General features: G+C 41.6%; 1 pseudogene; it reads left to right on the forward strand.

Annotated features, from left to right (window-relative positions):
• Positions 1-1,633: 1,633 nt before the first annotated feature.
• On the forward strand, positions 1,634-3,071 carry LOC128053550 (zinc finger protein 639-like; annotated as a pseudogene).
• The last annotated feature ends 4,223 nt before the right edge of the window (positions 3,072-7,294 follow it).

The following is a 7,294-nucleotide window of genomic DNA, read 5'->3' on the forward strand; positions in this document are numbered from 1 at the left end:
GCAAGATGGCTGTTCTCTTGCTCTTTGAGCCCCCTGCTTAACCAGTCCCTGCTTCACCTGTGCCCTGTTCTCATAAACGTGCTTGCCCCTTAGGCCAGAAGGGCTCCACCTGCTAATTTATCAAAGGGCAATATCCACTCTTGTGATGGTCATTAACCCAAGGGGCGATGAGGGACGTGCCTCAGCTGCTGGTTTCCCTGGTAGCTGATAAGCCAACCTGATGTCAATTCTTTGTATAAATAGTAGCCTTCTTTTCCCTCCAGGTAGCAAAGACTGCTCCCATGTCTTGCCCACTGTCTGTTGCATGTGGATTCTCCAGGACCTGCTTGAGGTATGTAAGACCTCCCATCTATTAAGCCTTTGATGTCTCTGTCACTATCTCTGGGTTCTTTTTCAGTCTCAAGGCTGGGCAACTACAAAACTTGCAGAGCTGTGGGGTCTAGCCCAACATACATAATGCTATATCCACTAGTTGATCCCTACGTTTTTACCAAATGTTAGCATCTATCTCTCCTTGCCGTTTGTAACTCTTAGTGTCTACTTACTTTCCAAAAAGCTTTTTCTGCCCCTTTGCCTTCTTGCAACAATGGCTCTTCCTTGTTTGCCACCTTTTCCTTCAGCTGATCATATCTCACTACTCATGCTGGGTGCACATCTTTGTGTCCATCTCCAGTGCTTCACCCACTTTCCTCATCCCAAGCCACTGGCGAGCAAAACATTTTAAAAAGCAGTGGCCTATGTGAGACTTCCCTGGTGGTCCAGTGGCTGAGATTCCACATTCCCAGTGCAGGGGCCCCGGGTTTGCTTCCTGGTCAGGGAACTAGATCCCACATGCCACAGCTAAGAGAGTTCACATGCTGCAACTAAGACCTGGCTCAGCCAAAAAATAAAAATATTTTAAAAAGCAGTGTCCTGCAGCACCAACTAGCTGTAGTATAGATGCGTAAGTCCTCCCCACATGTGTGCATGCTAAATTGCTCAGTCGTGTGTCTTTATGACCCTATGGACTGTAGCCTACCAGGCTCCTCTGTCCATGGGATTCTCCAGGCAAGAATACGGGAGTGGGTTGCCTTGCCCTCCTCCAGGGGATCTTCCCAACCCAGGGAAGATCCATGTCTCTTACATCTCCTGCATTGGCAGGTGGGTTCTTTACCACTAGTGCCACCTGGGAAGCCCAGTCTTCCCCACCCCCACCTTTAAATCAAGTCTTGTGGACCAGCCTATCTGAGGTACCCAATAAGCAGAATTCCACAAACATGTGTACATATACGATTTGAATAGTCTGCTTTCTTTTTCTCTGAGGCCAACCTTTTTCAGTCAGTATGATGTCTGTTTTATTACCTTGCATTTGTTTAGGACTTGAATTCTTCCTAGCTGGAAAATGCTAGAAGTTCTTAAAAAAAAAAAAAAACTTGGTGTTCTTTAAAATGCTGTATTATAGGGCCCAGTGGAGCACCAACTTGAGCTGGGCCGCCCCTCCGCCCCACCTCGGGCCTCCTGGCCACTGCCTCGCAGCTGTGCCTGGGCTGGTCAGATGGCCCCGGGTACTGACATATTTCACCATCTGTGAAAACTTCCCTGTAATTCAGTTTTCCTCACTCCAGTATTATGAATTACACCAAATTAAAAAGATATGAATGAATATCCTAAAAAAAGAAAAAGGAAAACTTTACATCCTTCTCATTATTCAGATTCCTCTGGAATAAGCAGAATTGCAGATGGATTGAATGGAATTTTTTCTGATCATTGTTACAGCGTTTGTTCTGTGAGATAACCAGACTTAAATTGACAGCAAAATCTTTGATTCTGATACAGAGATGTCAAATGAATTACCAAAATTTACAGATGGAATCTAGGCCAGAAACAGAAATTAAAACTACCTGGTTCCTAGTCCTGTACGTAGACTTCTAGACCACACTGCCTTTCCTACAGAAAAATCTGCTGATATTGAAATTTATGTGAAAGACTGTGCTCCCCTGAAACAGTCCACCAGCAAACCCAAGAGGAGAGCTCCATAGAAGTTCAGACTGCTGAAGGTGTTCCAGTTGCCGCAGAAGTGCATGCAATTTCTGAAGACTATGATACAGAGACAGGAAACAGTTCCTCTGAGAGATTCCAAGACCAAACTGATGAAGAGCCACCAGCTAAACTTTGCAAAATTGTTGACAAGAGCCAAGCTTTGAATGTGACTGCACAGCAGAAATGGCCTTTACTGAGAGCTAGCAACGGTGGCCTCTATAAATGTGAACTTGGTGAGTTCAACAGCAAATATTTTTCTGATTTAAAGCAGGCGTATGATCTTGGAGCACAAGTGTACTGATTCAAACATGTGTCGAGTATGCAAAGAGTTTCTCTACCAACATGCTTCTGATCGAACATGCCAAACTGCATGAAGAGGATCCCTACATTTATAAATACTGTGATTATAAGACAGTAATTTTTGAGAACCTCAGCCAGCACGTTGCAGACACCCGTTTTAGTGATCACCTTTATTGGTGTGAGCAATGTGACATACAGTTCTCCTCAAGCAGTGAACTCTACCTACATTTCCAGGAGCAGCTGTGATGAACAGTACTTGTGTCAGTTCTGTGAACATGAAACAAATGATCCAGAAGACTTGCACAGCCTTGTGGTAAACGAGCATGCATGTACATTGATAGAGTTAAGTGATAAGTATAACAATGGAGAACATGGACAGTATAGCCTCTTAAGCAAAATCACATTTGACAAATGTAAAAACTTCTTTAAGTGTGTGGGTTTTGGAGTAGACTTCATACAAATGTTAACAGACATGTTGCTACTGAACACAGTAAAATTTTTCCTCATGTTTGTGATGACTGTGGGAAAGGCTTCTCAAGTATGCTAGAATATTACAAATGTTTAAATTCACATTTACCTGAAGGGATTTATTTATGTCAATACTGTGAATATTCAACAGGAGAGATTGAACATCTTAAAATTCATCTAGATTTCAAGTATTTGGCTGATTTACCTCACAAATGTAGTGACTGATGAGGTTTGGAAATGAAAGGGAATTAATAAGTCACCTTCCAGTCCATGAAACAGCTTGATTGTTCTCTTTAATTTCTATAATGTTGATGTGAAATAATAAATTTTACTTTTTTGGAGAAAAAAATACTGTATTATGGCCTTTTGGGTTTCCCCTATTAACATGTGAGCCAGCAGGGCAAGTGGACTGCATACCTACTGTGTGCTTTTCACATACCTTTTTGAGGTGCAACCTATGTGTTGCTCAAAACACTTGGTAAATAACTTATGAATGCATGCCTTTTTAGAATGACAGGTAGGATGACTATTTTATGTTGATAAAGAAAATTCCAGATCACTGACTTCTTAAGCATTTCAGATCTGGTAGATCTATTTCTATACTTGTGTTCTTGGAATAAGCCTACAGCTTTCCTCTGAAAATGTGAAAATACTGCTAAAATTTAGCATAATAGATTCTGCAGAGGCCATTTTTTGCCTTTAGTCAAATTGCTGCTTAAATGAGAGTCATTAAGAAATGGCAGATTCTCTCATCTTTTCTACATCAAGTTCTGCAATACCAAAAAACCTAAATGGGTTATATAAGAAAATGTCCTTTTGCATAATAAACGCATTCTGAAGGGGTAGGCCATCTGCAGCTCACTCATATGAATAGACGTTGTTGTTTTAGTTGCTCAGTCATGTCATACTCTTTGCAACCCCATGGACTGTAGCCCACCAGGCTCCTCCGTCTATGGGATTTCCCAGGCAAGAATACTGGAGTGCGTTGCCATTTCCTTCCCTCAAGGATCTTCCAGACCCAGGGGTTGAACCCGTGTCTCCTGCATTGCAGGTGGATTCTTTACCACTGAGCCACCAGGGAAGCCCATAAATAGAATAGCTCTGGCCAATAGAAATACAATGAATGGCATACATGTAATTTAAAATACACCAGTAGGCATATTAAAAAGAACAAAAAACTATTAATAAAAACACACTGCTCCCATCCTACCAATGAGAAGCTGTATAAACTACAAAATATTTAGAACCCGCCAGAGCTAAGGTTTGGAAAAGGAGATGGCACCCCACTCCAGTACTCTTGCCCGGAAAATCCCATGGACGGAGGAGCCTGGTAGGCTGCAGTCCATGGGGTCATTAGGAGTCGGACACGACTGAGCAACTTCATTTTCACTTTTCATTTTCATGCATTGGGGAAGGAAATGGCAACCCACTCCAGTGTTCTTGCCTGGAGAATCCCAGGGACGGGGGAGCCTGTTGGGCTGCCGTCTATGGGGTCACACAGTCAGACACGACTGAAGCAACTTAGCAGCAGCAGAGCTAAGGTTGAAAACCTATTGAATCCAAAAAGTAAAAGCACCTCCTAGAAGAGAGGTTGTTACAGTTGCCTTCATCTTTGACATAGCTGTGAACAGGACAGTGCAGAGAAGAGGAAGCTTCCACAGATGCAGGTAAGAAGACAACTGAACAACTGAGCTCGTAATGAAATTTAGCTGACATGGCCCCTTTAAAAAAATTTTTTTATCTGCTTATTTTTGGTAGTGCTGGGTCTTCATTGTCGCGTGGGCTTTTGTCTAGTTGCGGCAAGCAGAGGGTACTCTTCATTGTGGTGTGCTAGCTTCTCCTGGCAGTGGCTTCCCTTGTGGAGCACAGGGTTTAGGGAGTGTGGGCTCAGGAGTTGCAGCTCCCAGGCTCTGGAGCACAGGCTGGAAAGTTGTGGCACACAGGCATAGTTGCTCCATGGCATGTGGGATCTTCCTGGACCAGGAATCGAACCCTTGTCTCCGGTATTGGTAGGTGGATTCTGTACCACTGAGCCACCAGGAAAGTCCCTGACACAGGCCCTTAAAATCCCTGGGAGACACAACTCTCTTCCATAGACTTTCATGGAGTGCTTGTGAGAGATTGGGGCAAAGCAGGAGAGCTGAAGGATACACCAGCTGAGGCACACATCTGTGGGGCCTGCTGAAATCTGAGGGCCAAGCCAGAGGATAACAAATCCACAGGCGCGCTCAGCCTTGTGCTGCTGTTCATAGTTTTCAGCTGGGGGAGAAGCAACTGTGTGAGAGGCCCCCAACCCCAAGGTAAAACATGGGGCCTGCTGCAGAGAGAGATCAGGAGAGCTAAAATAAGCTCTTCAGGCATACAGTTTCCAAGTATATCAAAGACAGTGTTTTGATGCAACCCTTAAATAACTCAGTAAAGAATCTGCCTATAATGCAGGAGACGAGGGTTTCAATCCCTGGATCGGGAAGATCCCCTGGAGGAGGTCATGGCAACCCACTCCCAGTCTTCTTGCCTAGAGAATTCCATGGACAGAAGAGCCTGGCGGCCTATAGTCCACGGGGTCACAGAGTTGCACACGACTGAGCAGCTAACACTTCCATTTTCAAATAACTTAATCTGTGGTGAGCTGAATCTAACCATAGAGCCCGGGCCCAGCTCAGATTAGATTCACTCAAACGTCAAGGCTAACATCCTGATGGAAAAAAAGATATACCCCTTGCTGGACATAAAATTTATTTCAGCCCCTTCAGTTTTTAAACATGCTATATACTGCATTCCACCAAAATTACCAGGCATGCAAGGAAGCATGGCCTTGTCAAGAAACAAAATGTTAATAAAATCAAATGCAGGTATGACAGAGCTGTTGAAATTACCAGTTAGGGACTCTTCAAAAAAAAAAAATCGATAAATATGTTAATGAATCTAGTTGGGTATGTGGACAATATGAGTAAATGGTGGGTTTTAGCAGAGACATGGATACTATAACAAAGAGCCAAAGGAAAAGGTTAGAGATAAAAAATGGTCTCAGAGATGAAGAACACTTCGATAGGCTTATCAGTAGACTGAACACAGCTAAGGAAGGAATCGGTAAACTTGACAAGTCAATAGAAATTACAGTAAACAAACAGAAAAGGGAGGAAAATAAGTATTTGCATTATTCAGAACTGATAATCAGCCCACAGATCAAAGAAACTCAGATACACAAAAAGATTCAATAACTATAAACAAAAACCCACACAGACACATCATAATTCAAACTGTTAAAAAACAAAAAGGGAAATCTTATAAGCAACCAGAGAAAAATTGTTCACTACCTAAAGGTGAACAATTACACAAATAACAGCTGGCTTATCGAAAACCACTGAAGCCAGAGGAAAAAAGGTAAATGTGGGTCAAAAAGTAAATGCACTTGTAGTTTTATTAAATATTACCAAAATGCCCTTAAAGAGAATTGTACAAATTTGAAAAGCCACAGGCAATGTAAGAGTGCCCATTTCCCCAAAGCTTTGCCCAAAGAATATGTTACACTTTTTCCAATTTGATAAGCAAGAAATAGTATCTCAATGTAGTTTCTTACAAGCAAGGTCAAACACTGTTTGACATGGGTAAGAGTCATTGCCTCATTTTTAGATGAGTTGTCTCTTCATAATTATTCATGCCTTTTCCCCTTCACTCAAGTTTCTAAGACAGATAAACATATTGACCTTTACGATATATTTTGCAACTTGTGTCAGCCTGACTTTGACTTGGTTTATGGTATTTTTGCCCTGAAAATATACAATCAAATGTGTCCGTTTTTCTTTTGCTACTTCTGGACTTTCAGTCATAGTTGAAGTCTTTCTTCTCACTCAAGAGAAAGATGAATTCACTCAGGTTTTCCTCCAGTCCTTGTGTGATTTCATCTTTCATTATATTCAAATCACTGGTCCATTGGGAATTCGGTCTTAGATTTTATGCTTCACACCGTATATAACTTTTTCCAAACAACCAGCCAGTTGTAGCATCATTTATTGAAATACCTTCTTGCTCTCAGTGACTTGAAATACCACTTTAGAGAGTTCATATAAGCTTGGATCAACTTCTAGATTTTTTGTTTTGTGTTCCACGGGCTTGTATATTCATGGGCTATTACCACGGTTTTAATTACAGACTTCACAGTTTATTTTTCGTATGTGAGGGCTAGTCCTCATAAATTTTCCTATTTCTATTAACTTCATATGGAGCGACATGTATCAACTTGTCCAGCTTCACAAAAAAGCTAGAATTTGAGGGGAGGAACTGAGTTAAATCAATAAACTAGGGAGAACTGACATTTTTATGATGTGGCGATATCCAATCCAAATATGAGACAGAACATTTTACCAAACTTAATTATATTTAGAGTTTAAAGTTTTCCTCATATAAATTTGTACATTTCTGATTAAATGTTATTTCTAATATTTTATCTTGTTACTAGGATGATCTGCCATGTCATTAGATACTGTTTGTTTGTAAGAAGGCTAAT

The sequence above is a fragment of the Budorcas taxicolor genome, chromosome 9 (genome assembly GCF_023091745.1).
Source record: "Budorcas taxicolor isolate Tak-1 chromosome 9, Takin1.1, whole genome shotgun sequence".
NCBI classification, from domain to species: Eukaryota; Metazoa; Chordata; class Mammalia; order Artiodactyla; family Bovidae; genus Budorcas; species Budorcas taxicolor.